Consider the following 18,654-nt stretch of genomic DNA (forward strand, 5'->3'; position numbering starts at 1 on the left):
GAAAAGACAGTGTGAGATCATTTAATTATATTGAATTTGATTACAAGAACACTGTATTTTCAAAGCAAATTAATTGATGCACAGGAAGAGTAGTACAAGTACACAAAGGATGATATTATTTGAACATTATAGGAGATACTTAAAATGCTGTGTAATAATGACTCTAGAATAACATTTCCCATGACATGTCATGTTGTGTACAATTACCCTTATGTATAAAGCCGTGTTGTGAGTTTTTTGAGAATGTGTAGCCAATTATACAATTCTATGTTTTTTTGTGTCGTTTATGTGTATTTTTTTTTAAACAATTTGCATACAGTATTTAATACCACTTTCCATAATGAAGTTCTTTATGGTTTGAAGTTTTTACATTTACTTCAGTTGGGAGCACCAGGCTCTGATGAAGGGAGTGTGAAAACCCCCTGAAATGTTGATGCATGGTTGGTGATAATAAAAGGGGTAAGCTCCCCACCTGCAACAAATATGGTGTTTGTGCGACTCTCTTCCAAAACTCTACTTGTGTGTGACTGATGTGTGCTAACCGTCTAGGGCGATTTGCACCACCAGGCAGGAGAACCAGAGGAAAGAAGAGGAGGTGTGGTAAATTTCTATACAAGATATCTTTTAAGGCATGTTTTAAGCCATCCACAGCCTTTGTATGTGCGTTTATGCATTTCTATATGTTTGTGCATGCACTAAGATATTGTACAGGTTCCAAGTACAGTATTGTTTACCATGGTAGCCAGTTGACAAAAAGTTATAAGGTGAGGCATAACAAAACTGGTGAAAAGGAGATACTTCTAATGGCTAACTAAAATGATAATGATAGCAAGATTTCAGTTCCTTCTTCAAAGCTGTTGTTGGCTCTGACAGATACATACAGCATTTTGTAACAGAATAACAAAAGGAAAAACACATATGCATAATATGGATTGTAAGCAGATATATGGGGAGGTGGATTGTACAAAGAGGTTCAGATAAGTAACCAATTAGGCTTAAGGTGTTAAGTAGATTGCAGTTTACAGTAATAGTTTGTTCTCTCCTACAGTAATAGTTTGGTTCCTAGTGGTGGTAGTTAGCTATAAATACATGGCCTAAATTCTGTCATGTCTCCAGACTTTTAAAAATTTGCATAAGTTTGTATTTCCACATTTTTCGTAAAAAATTGCAGTTGTAAAAACGCAATTTTAAAACAGAAAATGAAGACACACACGCGCGCACACGCACACACTCACTTTGGAATAAAACATTCCCAGGCCAGCACTTCCCTTAGTAAATCAAGTGATTTCATTTTTCACACATCACAGTGCTTCAACATTTCGGTCCCTCTTGGAGCACTGTGATGTGTGAAAAATAAAATCACTTGAATATAGGCTATGTCCCATGTGCCATGGAATTGTTCAATTTTCTCTCTCTTGTTCTCTATCTCTTCAGAACTGCCACATTTTTTTTCTTTGTTTGCAGTTTACTGTGCAGATTACATGTTTGAAGTGTATATTTCTTGAAAAAGTTTACTTGATGAACCGTTCCCTTTTTAAAGCTTTCTAGGATAACCATTTGTATAATTCTGTCTTACCTAATTATTTAAAATTACACCTCATATTGTCTTTACATTGCTTCTAGAATAGACAGTGTAAGATGCCATTATCAAAGTAATCGACAACAATAGTTCCTTTTTCCGAACTAAAATCAAGAGAAAGCATTTGCTTTTACTTTTAATGTGGCACAATGCTAAATTGCTAAAGCTTAGACAAGGTTGTTACTGGAAGTTAGTACCTTCACGAGGCAATTATTAGAACAGATTGGCTTGTTGCACATGGAAAAATAGCGCAGTCTTGCACTTTTTTTTGGATAGATGCTGAACAAAGTACAAGTAATGTGAAGAAGTCACAGTCTGCTTGTGATAGAATGGTTTAACCTGCTCATTACATTTTCCTCTGTAATCCAAACCACTATACTTTTGGATCATTTTTGAGTTATTATTGCCTTTAAATATCCTCAATAAAGAGAATTATCTGTATATTTACATTTAGATTGAATGATTATGCAGGTTTATGCACCTTAAACTGCCAGTCCCATTGTGTGGAACCTTCATTAATAAAATAATATCACAAAACTCAAAATGAAAGGACACCAAGAATAATTATCACATAAAAAAATCCTGCAAGATGCCCTTGCCTGTCTTGGTTCAGTTTATTTCTAATATTCTCTTCCATGTTAAGAATATGTCTTTACTAGGTACATTTTTACGTGCAACTTTTTGTGAGTTGTCGCCCGAAAAAGTAGGCTTTTTCAGATTATCAAATGAAAACCAGCCCAAAACCCTCTAAGATCATAAAGGCAGGAAACATCTCCACATTTTTGTAGGGACTTTTGTCATTGACTTTTACATAACATCGACAGTACTTTTTTTTTTTTTTTTGACTTTGTAAAACTGACCACAAATATTTTTTTTCTTATTTACAAGTTTCACAACTGCAAAATATAAGAGTTAAATTAAATCAAAAATCATTCCACTCATTAGCTGGTCAGGTATTGGAAGTAAGCATGTGGAAGATGGCTACAGTATTCAGGTAGTAATCTGAATAGAGGTATTGAGAAAAGAAAAGTAATAGATATAGAAAATATTAGATATTGACCCATGAAAATAGATAGATGATAGATAGATGATAGATGATAGATAGATAGATAGATAGATAGATAGATAGATAGATAGATAGATAGATAGATAGATAATAGATAGATAGATACAGTAGATAGATACAGTAGATAGATAGATAGATAGATAGATAGATAGATAGATAGATAGATAGATAGATAGATAGATAGATAGATAGACACACAAACACACACAAGTAATGTTTCCTATAACTAAATGTAGTGGACATGAGCCCCATAATTTAATCCGTCTACAACAATAACAGGAATTAGGCCCCTAACAGTAAATGAAGACGTAAAAAGCAATTTAAATTAACGAGGTTGAAAAATCTCTTTCTCTTTCATGGGACTTTGTTGTGAATGATATACAGTACAAAAAAGCCAGGAGGCATTAAACACAGTCTTCTTTTTTTAAAACCATATACCATAAAAGAATGAAAATATCACCCAGTAGAATCATGCAATACATATATCCAAATCCAAAAGAGTAATTGGTTTTCATTTGCAAAGTTCCACTCGGAGGCTCTTTACAACACAAGAGCAATTAATGAAAATGTTTCACTTGGAGCTATGGAATAACACAATAAAATATACTGAAATAGAATTGGCTAAAACTAAAAATATAAAGATGGTCAAAAGCATAAGAAAGTTGCATTTAATAATTATAGGCAAAGATACAGACAACACTCGCTGACTTTGTATGACAGACAAAAAGCCTAGATTAAATGCTAAAATATGTCAGCAACGCACCATATATATTGAAGCATGGGAACATAGAAATCTACAACGAAGCTGGCTTTCTTGAAAAAAATTAGTTTGTACAAACAGAAACATACCTAGTCAAATCTGACTTTGCAGGCTGCACCTATACAAAAAAAAAACAACTGTTGCTAAATCTTTACAAACCAAAAAAAACAGCATTTAAAACTAGGTTCATGGAGCAGAAGGTGAAACAACCTAGCAAATATTTCCTTCACTTTACATGCCATTAAGGACAATACCCCAGGCCTTTTTCTTAAATAATGGCAAGCATAAAACCTTAATACCATCACACACACTATTGACATGTAAGGATGTATAAAAGCAGTAACAAGCATAGGGTCAATTTGGGTAGACATTCTAGGTAACCCAACTGGGCACCTTGCCAACTTACCCTGCACCCCTGGTGACAATGCAGGGTTTTGGGGAGAGCACTTGGAGACAAGTGACCGTGTGGGGATGAGGGCCCAGACTAGGGGTAGCAAACAGAAAAGAAATTACCTCCTAGATGTAATCTTGCACCAGTTAGCTTTTAGCAGTCTCTTAATAATGTGCTTAGCTATAGTTCAATTACTACATAATAGGTTTAGCCAGAGATGTGGGACTGATCATGTGCACAGACATTCTGTATAGTATGATGTTTATGTCTTATGATCAGTCTCCTACCTCGATGTAGTTTAACTAGGGATGGGTGATCTTTTTCGCCTTGTTTCGCCACTGAAAAAAAAGCTGAGCGTCAAAATATTTTTGATGCCCATAGACTTTAATGGGCGTCGGCGACATTTAGCCAGCAGCGAATTTTTGCCAAAACAAAACGGGTTAAATACGCCCAACCCTAAGTTTAACTAGTACTTAATTGCTGTGGCAGGCATACAGGATACAATGTCACTGACATAAGATTGAGATGGCCTAGAAAACTCTGGTGAAACAGGTAACGTTCAGTAAAAATTTGCATCTTAGTGAATTTGCGGAGTAATGACCTTCACCATAGTGAAAAGTCACTTGGCGTTAGGGTGCGAACAACTTTATTGATGGTCTCGTTCACAAGTGTATTGACCTCTACGTGAATTGCCTATGTCCCTGTGGATGAGATTTCTGGTGAATTGTTGTTAGCAACGGCCACTTTGCCCTTTAGTGAATCTGCCCTTATATAGTACAAAGTGTAGCCTTGGTGATTAGGGACATTGTATAATTAATACTGCCAAATCTGAATTGCCTATGCACTTTTGTTTATTTTCACTTTCACTTCCTAAATGTGATAGCGCTAAATTTCTATCTAATCACTCTAATTAGATCACTCTAATGTTTGCATTTCTAAATGGATATTTAGACTTACCATACTTTTACCACTTGGATGATGTTATTCTTAAAGGGGATGTAAAGGCAAAAATAAAATCTCATTTTTACTTTCTTTACTGAAAAAGAAACGGATCTCCAACATTAAAGAAAGTAAAAATGTGATTTTTCTTTTTTTTTTACTTTGCATCTCCTTTAAGATGCTGGATTTTAGATTATTTATCTGGCAGCTACCACTGAGGTGAATTTTATTACGATAAGGATATAGAGCTGTTCTTTTTTTCCCTTTGGGGAATATCATTATGAATTGATTGCAGGTACTTGCATTTTAGAGCACTTTTTTGTATGCTCACTTTCCTTTTTTCAATTTTAGATTCTGGTTCTTAATGGATATGCTTTTATATTCAATTTAACTACATACAGTATGATAGCCATATTGTTGTAGTCCTGTGGTGCTCCCTTTCCATTTTAGTGATTAGTTCTGTATTGTCTCTAGTTTAACTCTATTAAAATTACATATGTAATCTATAGTATGTAGGGATCCATAGGGTTAACATGTCCCTATGGCTTTAAGTCCCTACACTTACTGATCTCCCTAGTTGCTGAGCAGATACCCATGTAGCTAGATGTAATTTGCATAGTTGTGCTATTGGCCAGGAGGCACTGTGACCATGTCCTGTCACACTCTGATATAGTGAGTGTGAAGGGGTGGATCTTCCTCTTTGGCTGCTGGATGCTGATCCAGCTGGGTGTGCCCGGGGGGAGCCTGGGTACAGCAAGGCCCAGAAAAGCCATGTGCTCTAGAAGGACCAGTATCTCTAGAGAGATAAATCGGGGAGCAGGGACCCTGTGAATGAGGCTAGTGAGTGGCAGGAATATAATGTTATAGACTTTCTAGGAGAATAAGGCAGAGAGGTAAGAGAGAAAGAGTAGCTTTTTGCTCCATCAAAGAGGTGTAGCAGGGAGTAGCTTCCCAGGCTGTAAGATTTGCCTACAGTGAAGGGACCACAGTGGATAGGGTATCAGTCTTTAGGTTCTCCTCCCTGACCACTTCACTGGGTGGGATTCAGACCACCTGTGAGGTATTTTTGCCTGGAGGTATGCTGTACTGTCTTGACTACAGCCTCAGGGAATGCACCTGAATCTGCCTCTGAAGTTCTGTGTGCACTATGTGTGTGCCTACATATATTCTGCAACTGCCTCTTGTCCGAAGTAAGTACCCTGTGGATCATTTGTCTCTGACAAATAAAAATTTATTCTGTTCGACTGCAAGAATCTCCTGGCACCCATTATTTTCCTGTTTTATTGCACAGGAGCCTGTGGGAGTTGTAGTTAAACTACAGAACACTTGAAGCACATTTTTTATGTTTAAAGTAAAATGTAGTGATGGGTGAAACGGCGCCGGCGTCTCGTTTTTGACGCCGGCGCCCGTTTTTTCGGAAAAAACTTTTTTGACGCCGGCGAATTTTTGCCGCGAATTTTCGCGGGCGTTTCGCGAATTTATTCGCTGGCGGCGAAACGCGCAAATTTGCTGCGAATTCGTGCCTGGCGAATAAATTCGCCCATCACTAGTAAAATGCTTTTATTCAATACACATTGCAACAATCTGGATAACAGCGATGTTTCAGGCCTTGTTTGGCCTTTCTTCAAGCTACATAATTACATCCTTTTATAGTCAGAGAATACTATGCCATCTACTGGCCTTGTCATTATTTATAACTTTGTTACAATGCTTGTTTCCATTCTTAAAATCAATAAGTCGTAACAATCTTGCACAGTGTTACACAGTATTTTGTTGTGTATTGAAAAAAGGCTTTTTACTTCAAACATAAACCGGTGCTGTGCTTCAAGTATTCCATAGTATGAGAATGGACGGTGGCCATTAATTGTACTTGCACTGGGAAATCTTCTTTGAATACAAGGTATAACTGACCGGGCCTATTGCATATCCCCTTTCCCCTGCCTGCTACCCCAGCCTGATACTCACTTGGATCAACTGAGCAGTAACCCATGGCAACAATTATACATTTATTTTCATTGTTCTACTAGCAGCTAGCTGAAAAATGCAGAGAGGTTACTATATGATATTGTCCTGGTTCAAATTTGCTCAGTGTTTATAAATACTCCTCTTTATTACCTCTTCACCTACTGTCCAGGTACAGGTAATGATAATCTTCATCTGCATTGCTAACTGTAATTAAAATGTTATTTCTGTTGGTAAAACTCCATAGAGACCTCAGTTCCCTATGAGAAGATTTGAAACTTACACCAGTTGGAAATATAATGGCTTTGCTAGGAAATTATCAACTCCATCCTGTACTAAACATCCTACATCCCACTGAATTATTCATACTTATTTTGTTCACTTTACCACTAATTTTACATCACCAGATATATTGAGTTTTTTTCTTTGATACAGATAAAGTAATCAACCAAATAAATTCAGAGATGGAAATTGGGTTATGGTATGTACGTCTATCCAATTTTTAATATATTCATTACATTTTTTAAATAATTAAAGACTATATTTTTGTAGGTACCCATAGGGTTATGTCCCTGAAAATCTTCACATGGTTGGAAATCAAAAAAATGGTTGGGCCTAAACTGGATAAGGAAGGGGGAGTTTGTCCCTAATACAATTGTGCCCTTACAGATTCCTGGTTTGGCCAGAAGGTGTCACTGTTATGGATTTCTTCATGTAGCATAGCTGCCATGTGCTCAGAGTCAGTCTACTTTCTGCTTCACTGAGAATGAAGTTATTTTATTCCAGCTAGGGTTCTGGCAGCTCCAGGCTCCAGGCTATGAAGAGAAGCCACATAAGTGGCAATGCCCATGGTGGGCTCGGGAATAACAGGACCCCAATAATCATGAGAGAAATCATCCAGAGAGAGATGCCTGGAGAGGAATTCCAGTGAAAGAGGCTTAGGAGAACTCTTGATGAGTGTTGGAGTCAGTCTAAAGATTTCTGTGAGACACTGTGGATACCTGTACCCATTCTGTGTGAGTTTTGGCCTGAGGAAAGGGTATTGAACGATCTCAGCATGTGTCCCTGTGTGAAGACAGGTTGTGCTTGATAACCTGCTATGTGGGAGCTAATACCTCTAACCAAAGGAGAGGTCTTTGGGCGACAATTTTTTTTGACGTGCATAATTTTTTTCCCATTAGAGTCTATTGGCCTCATTTCTGCAGCGAAACTCTGTGAGAAAATGTACTCATCTCTATTTATAATGTAAATGCAATTTGCCTTTCCTTATTTCTATATAAAGTTGTATTTTTTCTGCACCACTGGTGTCAGTGGCAAAACTAGATACTGTATTACTGGGCTCTGCAGCAAATTATTTTTCAGACCCCCAAAATGTCTATAGGTTGACCTGTTTTACCAATATTTATTGAAATTTTATATAAATTAGGGCCGCATGGGGCCCCTATACCTCCTGGGTCCCCTTGCAGCTGCAGGGTCTGTTTAATTATTGTTTCCTAGTGGGGCCATCCGTAGATGTATCCCCAGATCCCACTAGGTGGAGGCACTGCGATTCAGAGGAATTCCCAGTCCCCTTTCATTTAGCAAAGGGGATTCAGGACTTGTGTATAGTAAGTTATTAATGATGTGCATCCTATAATACATAAAGGGGTTAAAATTGGGTTACATTTTATTAAATCATTTAGTCTAGCAAGGGATGAATCATATCCAACAAACAATATCTATATGATAATTACTTTTTGGAATGAAGAGTAATAAAATAATACTGATAAAGGGATGGAAAAAGGTACTGTATATCATTGATATATAAAGATATTTTTAGTCTGTTCACTTGTGTGACCAGTCATAAGGTAATACCAGAAACATGAATTATGCACCCTGAATTCTAAGCATCCCTGGAGCAAACATTTTTCTAAAATGCTATCTGTTAAAAGAGTAGTTGGGCCGCAATTCCAATAATTAAACTTTTATAGGGGGTTAAGCAATATTATTTGCTCATTTTCACGGGCAATAACATTTTAAGGTTTGTTTTAAACACTTTTAAGAACTTGAATATTGCAGCTTGTAGAAATGTCAAAAAAACTAAAGAAATAGTGGATCTCACAAACAACCCCAGATTATCTTTTGTTAAGGCCAGTACATTTTAACAATGGTGTTTTCATTTTAAAATATCTAGCTCTGATAGAAAATGAAATGTTTAAATTAAGTTTCTCCTTTTTTATTTGCTTGGCAATAAAACACCTAGATATTAACAGATATAGGACTAATATCATTATAAAAATAAGTCTAAAAACATGAATTTTTTTTATTTATTTTTGTATTTTTTAGATTTTTACAAACCTCTCAAAGCTACCAGTTTGTTTCTTAAGTAGTATTATACAGATTATAATATACAAAAAATGGTTTATAGTTACTAAGAAGCAATTATTAATCCTTTAAGTCTTTAAAGGTATAAAGGGCTGGTAAATGATTGATAACTTTGTCCTGCTGCACCACCTTGTTTTCCAAGGTAGATAATTAAAACCTTAATTACAGATGCAAGCAAATTCAGCAATGAGAATCTGCAAGATGTGGACCATTTTTAAGATAACTTACCATAATTGATTAGAAAACACATTCTTTTTATTTTTGTTATTCCAATTAAAGAGTTTGTTCACCTTGCAAACACCTTTTTCTGGTTCAGTTGTTTTCAGATTGTTCACCAGAAATAAATACTTTTTTTAGATCCATTTTCCCAAAAATTACGTTTAAAAATTAATGTTCCTGTCTCTGATGTTTCAGTCTGGCAGCTCAGTAATAAAGGTGCAGATTCTGAATTGTTACAATTTGCTTCATTAGTTGATACATTTCTTGGCAGGATCTGTGGAATATTAGGAACTATTCTATAAATTATAAGAGCTGCCTTTAATGCAGTTTAGGGATTCTGCTCAGCAGGACCAAACATAATAAACGTATCAACTAATGTACCAATTTTAAATTGGTGACCCCCCCAGAGCTTCTTTAGAAAGACATAAGAAAGTGAAAAATGAAACTTTAAACTTAAATACCAGAAAAACAGTCACAATAGAAAATAAATAATTGTAGTACTGTATTTTGGATATTTCACAGTATACATGCACACAATGGGTTAATAGATATCTGCCTTTCCATCAATGGCAACTGTAAAGGTGCTAGTCCCCGAAGCTGCAATAATGTCCATTTCAAAGAGGTGCAAAAAACTGTATACACTGGTCTGGGGCAGGGATAACAAGAGTTCCAAAGGAAAGGAGACTCCGTTGTACAGTGTCGGACTGGCCCGGCGGGATACCGGGAAAAAACCCGGTGGGCCCCGACCCCTAATGGGCCCCCGCCGGGCCAGTCCCCCGTCCCGATCATCCTTAAAAGAAAAAAAGTTTTTTTACATGCGCGCGGCACCTTTTACTGAGGAACGGCGCCTACACGTAGGCGCGCCGTGCAGCGCCTTCGTGCAATCGTGCTCGGCGCGTCATAGTAGGGAGGCAGGGGGGGTCGGAGGGGGCCCTGGACATTAGTCCCGGTGGGCCCCGGGCCCCCCAGTCCAACCCTGCCGTTGTATGAACAATGGGACACCTGGAGCATTGGACTATGGAATATCATCCACAGTGCATCCTAATTTGATTTCACTCCTTCACTTGTCTAAGAAGAGATGAATCATCTCCAAAAGCAGCTAACATGCACCTGATTGGCTGGGACTGTCTTTTTGGTGTGGCTGTCCTGGGAAAAGAGTAGTATGCTTGAATGAATGGTCTTTTTTTATGTATATATAAAGAGCATTTGTAAATACTTGGTTAGTTAGGGACTTTCCACTCCCCCCATTACACCATTCCCTATCCCTTTCTTCTTCCTCCGTCTTATTTTATACCTTTTTAATTCCTTTGTAAATAAATGTACCACTTATATAAAGATAAGGCTGTCTCAAGTAATTAGCTTGGCAGCCCAACATAGAGCAGATCCAACACGTCTGACCTATGGGAGATAATCTAAAACCATAGGAACCAGAGAAACAGGATCTGCATGGCTAAGAAGCTTTGAGAAGCCTGAGACTGATGTTTTAAAGGTCTGACCAGATAAGAAGGCTGGAGCCTAACACAGGTAAGTGTTTTTTTTTATCTAATTTTTAACAGAAAGTGATTATATTAGCAGTGGAAAAATGATAAGGCCCAGGTTAGGGAAGACTTAGATAAGTTTTAAAAGTCTCTTTTTTTGTGGCAGATGGCACTAATGCAGAGCATGTTTCTCAGTTAGAAGGACTAGGGAGAATGTAGAAATATTAACTAGACAGTCCCTTTTTTGTGGCAGATGGCACTTCTGCAGAGCATGTTTCTCAGTTAGAAGGGGGGGGAAGAAGAATGTCCCAGTAAGTATCTGCCCTGATACTGAGCAAGAGAAAAGAGATATTGAACTAAGTACCGGAAAACAAGTATTATCTAGTGTCTAGTATCTTCAGCTCCCAATCAGAATGTGACAGACAAAATTTGAGTGAAAGCAAACATTACCAATCAGCAGCACTCAGCATACAAAATGTTATATATTTGACCAAGATATTAGGAAAATTTGATACTGGTACGTCATCCATTAGTATTTCCAATAAACTGGAAGGTGTGGGCAAACAATACAACTTGGGAAATAAGGATGCATGTGCTTTGCTTATAGAGCATGGCTTCCGTATCAGCTGGCTGCAGAACTTAAGCCTCCATTTGCTAAGTCCAGTGAGGTGCTAATTGATATTAATGAAAACTGGAAGATGTCAGAGATAGGTTAAGAGAATTGCAAAGGATTTTTTGTGGGCGTGATACAATAGGTACAAGCGCATTGGAGAATGCAAGGTATAGGAAAGGAGATTATCCAATGCTATTTAGCACTTATTATCACTCCCCATATAAAGTTTATTCAGCTGCCCTGATATGTTATGATGTTTCCTCTATTCAATGGCAAAAATTAAAGTACAAGAACTGCCCTTAGGTATGCCAGCTCATACAGCACCTTTGTATATATACTTAGAGATTGGTCTCAGGATTCTTTTGAATACCAGAGACATATTTTTGATGCTTCTAGGACCCACCAATTCAGGAAATTTCCACAAACAGGTTTGGTTCAACTCCTGCAAGATAGAACAATAGGTCCACTTTTCCCACAACCATAACAATATGTTCCTACTTACCCATGCCATTCAATACAGAGACAAGAGGGGATGCACATGAAAAACGAAATAATGATCTTCTTGGCCATAAGCCTTCCCCAGTGCCTGAAACTGTTGTCTCCCTATACATATAGATTCCAGCAATGCAGGACATCAAAAAGAGAGCCAAATTGAGCCCAAAAGCCAATTTCAAACTCTGCCTTCTAAAACATGGAAAGAACGGATAACTTTCTCACACTTTTTGCATTAGGTTAATATTCCATTATGGCTGTATAGCAGCTGGTCACATATTGAAATTCAAATGTGAATGGCCAAATTAGCACAGTTTGCCAAAGGTGTCCAAACACAAATATGCCTGCTTTCTAATAAAAAGAAATGTGACTCAAGTGGAACTAGATCTGGCCATAAGCGCTGTATAATGGATAATAAGTATTATGTTATTTGCTATGTTATTTGTAATGTTGTGTATATTAATTAAATGTATGTTTCTTTTTCAGAGTACTGATGGAAAAATAACTGTCCATACATTCCATACAAAAGACAATGTGATTTTAACATGATTTTTCAACAGTTTCAACAGTTTATTGAATTGTTTTAAGGAGCATGGCACCTGATGACTTTTCATTGCTTTTAAAACCATGTGGTACAGTCAATGCACTAAATAGTAAAATAAGCGTTTGCATTTAATTGAAAAAAAAAAATAGTAAAAAAATAACATCCCATTGCAATGATGCATCAGTGTTGCTGTTCTTGTTCTGTTATTCATTTTAATTTCACAGATTTTGTCTATGTTCATTTGTTTGTGTTTTAAATGTGAAAGTATTCAAAATATTATCTTTAAGTTTTTAGAAGATTGGTACATTGTAGGAGCAGTATATAATGTGCAACTCCAGGGGAAATGTAAATATCTTGGACACACTGCCCAATAGAGAAAAAGTTACGTTTGTTGTATCTTTGTGTTACATGTCTGTGTTGGTTGTGTGTGTTGTCTGTGTTTAGTGTCCTTACAGCAATGTTGGCCTGGGGGGCTGCTGCCTCACGGCTGGATTTTGGATATTACACAGTAAGCCCCGTACACACAATGGGTTAACAGATATCTGCCTTTCCATCAATGGCAAACCTGCACAACAGCCATCCTGCCTTAAACCAGTTCTTACAGTAATGTCCATATCAAAGAGATGCAAATAACTGACACACTGGTCTGGGCTCTGATGGATCAACAAATGACACCTGAAGCATTGGACTATGGGATATCATTAACAGTGCATCCTAACTTTATTTGACTCCCATGTCTACCTAAGAAGATACGAATCACGAATCATCTCCAAAAACAGCCAATATCCACCTGATTGGCTGGGACTGTCCTTCGGGTGTGGCTGTCCGAGGAAATGCTTGTAGTAGTATATATGCTTGAATGAATGGTCTTCCTCATGTGTATATAAAGAGCATTTGTATATAAATTGTTAGTTAGGCACTTTCCACTCCCCTCCATTACACCTTTCCCTATCCCTTTCTTCCTTCCTCCATCTTAGTTTATACATTTTAATTCCTTTTTTAATAAATATACCACTTATTTAAAGATCAGGCTGTCTCAAGTCATTAGCTTGTCACCAGTAGGCCGCATTTGGCCACATTTTCAGGGGTGAACGGACTGCCGGGGGGCACTGTGGCGGTACGGGCCCTGGCCCGCTCGCGCCCCCTGCTCCCACGGTAGTTCCGCCACTGCTTGTCACCCCAAAATAGAGCAGATCCAAAAAATAATATGAGTTGTTTTAGCGTTCACCAGAAATAAACAAAGACTGGAACTGGAAAAAAAAAGTGTTGGAAGGTGTATAATCCCTTTAAACTTTTTTGCATCACAAAAATGCATAACCATTAAACAAACTACAGTAGTGACGGGCAAATACATTTGTCACACACATTTTGTCGCAAGTGAATTAATTCACAAAACTGGGGTGACAATTCGCCGGTTAAAAATCCGCTGTATCAAAAAAAATTGACGCTTGTCAAAATAGTTGCTCGCATAAAAATTGTTGCAAGTCAAAATTATTCGGACACCCATTGACTACAATGTATTTCACAAATTTTTCTCCAATCACTAAACCACAGTAATAAAGGACAGTTTGAAAAAAAAAGCACACATGGACAGCTTCTAGACTGATGTATTTTCCTACAAATTTTTATGTTAATTTGTTGCATGAATGTTGGAAAGGCTAGAGAGGACAGCAGAAAGCTTATTCATATTTTATTTTAGGTATTAACATTTCTCAAAAACAACAAATATTTTAACCAGTATGTTACTTATATTAACCTTAACCAATTTTAACCCTAGCCTAATGCCACCTTACCAGGCAAGATTGCCGGGAATCATAATCCTGTGCACTAAGACCTCCTTCAATACTCCCACATTTCAGTTACCCATCAGCCGCAATACACTAACTTGATAGTATTCTACCATCAAGGAAACCCCATGCCCCAGTTGGTCTACTACACCCCATCCATGCAGTTGACCAGAGCCCATAATATTTACATAATTCGTTCTACAGCTTCCCAGGAACACCCCTATATGTTACAACAATTGTTTTAAATAAATAAAGTGTCTCATTACTCCAAATCATTTTGTTCCAGGGTTTTCTGAGGATTTTCTAGGTTGTGTTTGGCCTAATGTAAGGGGCCTGGTTTGTGGATCTGGTGCAGCACTGGCTTTTTTTCTGATAAATCAGCCATGCTCAGGCTGATCTCCTTATTGTGCACACTGAAACAACTGAAGTTTACTTTCCTGAAAATTTGCCTGGCAGTTGTGTTTCAAATATTTATTGATTTTACCTGACAGAACCCCTAATTTTCCACTTCTTGATCAGAGTTTGAACAGTGCTTATTGCATTTTCAAATCTTTGTAAATCAGGAAAATGGTATACATGATATTCAAAGTTACCTCATGCTTCAGTAAATAGCAAAATCAGTGCAGCCCAACATGAAATGCACAAGAGCTAAGAAACTCATTAGAATTGGAAAATGAGGTTTACTGTTGATAAATGCAAGGTTATGCACTATGGTAGAAATAATATAAATGAAAGTATATATTAAATGGCAGTGTGTTGTGAGTTTCCTTAATTGGGGATCTGGGTTTTTTGTAGATAACAAGTTGTCTGATTACAGGAAGTGCCATCATGGGGCTGCCAAAGAAAATAAAGAACTGTCCTACATAAAAAAGGGCATTAACTCAGGGGATGAAAACATAATTTTAGAGCCAAAAATGTATCCAAAAACGTAATCTATAAAGGCTGGAGTGAGCAGACGCCTAACATAAACGAACAGAAACCAACTTCCTGCTTTTCAGCTCTCTATCTCTTAGTTGTTCAGTGAGTTTGCAATTGATCTTTAGCATGCAGCTCAGATTCAAAAGCAAACAGTCCCGGGGCGTGGCCTGCAGCTTGATGTGAGCAGTCGCACTTGTTGAGAGCTCCGGTGCCCAAACTCCTGAATTACCCTGATTTACCTGACACATCCGCATTCGACTGATACAGTGGAGCACCCCTGGGATCAACTACCTCCCAGACATCTGATGGGCCAAAACCGAGCTCAGAAACGGGCCTCTGAGGCGGCGGCGAAGCTGGGAAAATTTGCCAGAGACGGCAAGTCTGCACAAGATGGCGCCTCTCCCTCTCGGCCTAGTTCCCCGGACCCAGATGACCCTGCATCGCAGTCGGAAACGGCTGAGCCTACGCTCTCGGATTTGTTGGCGGAGATCCGATCCACGAGAGAAACATGTGCTTCCCTGATTACCGCTACGACGGAAGAGATCAAGGTAGATCTTTCTATCATTAAACATGATATGCAGAAAATCAGGGAGCGCGCCAAGATGGCGGAGCAGCGGATTAGCACGCTGGAAGATACTTGCCTGCCATTGCCTAACACGGTGCAGCAGCTACAACAGTCTCTGAAGCAGGCCCAGCTTAAAGCTGATGATATGGAGAATAGGCTCCGCCGAAATAACCTACGATTTGTGGGTTTTCCAGAGGGAGCAGAGGGGGACAGTCCGGAAACCTTCCTGGAACTATGGCTTAAAGATACCTTTAGGACTCACAATCTCTCCACGACATTCGCCATAGAGAGGGCCCATAGGGTCCCTACTAGACGCGGGCCTCCAGGTACTCCTTCGCGACCACTAATTGCACGCCTGCTGAATGCGAGGGATCGTGACAAATTTTTGAAATTGGCTAGAGAGAAAGGCAGCATTACATATCAAGCCAGCAATGTGTCTATTTATGCGGATTTCTCAGCGGAAATACAAAAACAGAGAGCCCAATTTGCTGAAAGCAAGAGGAGATTGAGGGCGCTCAATTTACAGTATGCCATGATGTACCCCGCACGTATGAGGATCTCCGTTAATGGAATTACCCACTTTTTTACCTCCCCACGAGACCTCAACGACTGGCTTGATCGCAACGGGCGCAGGGGTGACCCGGATCACCCGGATCCACAGTAACTGGCCCTGGAGGTGTTTTTCTTGTTGGAGCCCTGTCCTCGCTTTGTCCATGGGTTTCCTTTATGTGGCGGCCCTGCATTCCGGATATCTTTTGCGCCACCACTTTGTGTTGGGCCTCGGATTCAAGCACGGGACTGGTAGTAAGGGCCGCTAAGGCATATTTTACCCCTTTACTTGTCGTTTGGGCAGTTGGCTTATTTGATTTTCATGGGGGTGTATTATGCATGTTGAACACTTTTGCGTATGTGGACATTATGTCTCTGGACTTGGACGGAGGGCACCGTTTGGAGCTGTTCAAGTTGCTATACTTTTAGCTCGTTTTACGTTTCCTGTTTTGGCCACCCCGGAGTGACCTCTCACTTAAGGTTATGGGTAACATTCTACCTACTGTTGCGGATCTGGGTAGAAAGGGAGGGTTAGGGGACAGATTATGGGATTTTTTTGTAACAGTTTCTTTCTATGCACAGAACATGTTCAGGGAGGTTGATGTCGACAACAATGCAGATACGCAAATTTTGTTACCAGGGAGATTAAAGCCACCATGACCTTGACCCTAGTTAGTTGGAATGTGCGGGGTATGAATCATCCCATTAAAAGACGGCTGGTTACCGACTACCTGAAACGTAGGGGTGTGGGCATTGCTCTTTTACAGGAAACGCATTTGACCGGTAGTAAAATACTTTCTCTTAAAAAACCCTGGGTAGGCTGGCACTTCCATGCAACCTATAGTACGCACTCTTCAGGTGTGGCGACTCTGGTGGCCAAACACGTCCCTTTTCAGCTACTGGGAGTCCAATCAGATGCTAAGGGGAGATACATTTTTCTGCATGCTAAGGTTTATCATCAGGAGTATGTCATTGCCAATGTGTACATCCCGCCTCCTTATGATCCTACTTGTGTCAGACAACTTATTCAATTTATGGCCCAACACCCCCATGCACGGGTTATCGCAGCTGTGGATTTTAACTCCCTGCTTGATACTGATCTGGACAGGCTGCGAATCCGCCCACATAGTACTGTAGATACCAGCTCTAACTTAGCTGCCCTGATGAGAGGTGTGGGGCTTACTGAAGTATGGAGGCACCTTCATCCACATGATAGACAGTATTCCTGTTTTTCGTCATCACACTTAGTGCTATCCAGAATAGACTTTGCTTTTATGAACGATACTTCTCTTGCTTCTGTGCAAAGAGCAGCATACCTTCCTAGGGGTATAACAGATCATGCTCCCTTAGAGCTTACTCTTAGTGTAGGTGTTGTACAGCCGCAGAATAGGTGGGCACTAAACCCAGTTTGGTTAAAAATCCTTGACAATGATAAGGAGCACGAGGTAATGCTCAAGGAATTTTTCCAACTCAATGCTGACACTGAGGACCTGAATGTATTATGGGATTCTTTTAAAGCGTACTTACGAGGCCAGCTAAATAATGAGATTATAGGGTATAAGAAGCAGTCTAGACAACGACCAACCCAACTAGAGAGTGAAATAGTACGTGCTGAAGCCCAACTTGCTGTCTCCCCTACCCCTTTGCAATACACCTGCTTAAAACAACTTCAGGACAGCTATTCGCAGCATATGTGGGAAAGGTCGCAGCATAGGCACCTGTTTACCAAAGACAGGGTGTTGGAGCAGGGGGAGAGAGCAGGTAGAATGTTAGCACTGCTTACGAGAGAACAGACTTCCCCCCCAGTAATTACTCATATCCGAAAGACTGCAACTGAGTTGTCGTCAGACCCAGAGGAAATTAAGCGATTGATAGCTCATTACTATGCTAACTTGTACAGCTCTAAATTATCTGATGGGTGCCTGGTGGTGGATGAGTTTTTACAATCCCTTAGATTTTCAGCCCTAACTGAGGAATTTAGGGAATTCCTAGATCAGCCATTGACGGTAGTTGAGATTGTGGAGGCTATAGAGTTGTTTCCAGTGGGTAAAGCTCCTGGCGCGGACGGGTTGCCCATAGAAATTTATAAAAGACATGCTGCCACTTTGGCTCCTCTCCTTCAAAAAACATATGGGTTTGCTCTCCAAAAAAAACTGCTCCCGGCATCTATGTATGAAGCCACCATCATACTCCTCCCTAAACCAGGCAAGGACTTAACAAGCCCAGACTCCTATAGGCCTATATCTCTTCTCACGGCTGACGTTAAGATATTGGCCAAGGTCTTGGCCAGGCGACTTGCGCAAGTTATCCCACATATGGTTACTGAGGATCAAACGGGGTTTATCCCGGGGAAAACAACAGCTCATAATGTTAGAAGGCTCATGCTTAATCTCACTATTGACCACTCTAACTCGGGCCAGAGAGCAAT

The 18,654-nt window shown here is 39.3% G+C and overlaps 1 pseudogene; it reads left to right on the forward strand.

Moving 5' to 3' along the window:
• Positions 1-12,330, forward strand: part of LOC108715079 — a 32,346-nt pseudogene extending 20,016 nt beyond the window's left edge.
• Positions 12,331-18,654: the final 6,324 nt, after the last annotated feature.

Source organism: Xenopus laevis, chromosome 4S, assembly GCF_017654675.1.
Source record: "Xenopus laevis strain J_2021 chromosome 4S, Xenopus_laevis_v10.1, whole genome shotgun sequence".
Lineage (NCBI taxonomy): Eukaryota > Metazoa > Chordata > Amphibia > Anura > Pipidae > Xenopus > Xenopus laevis.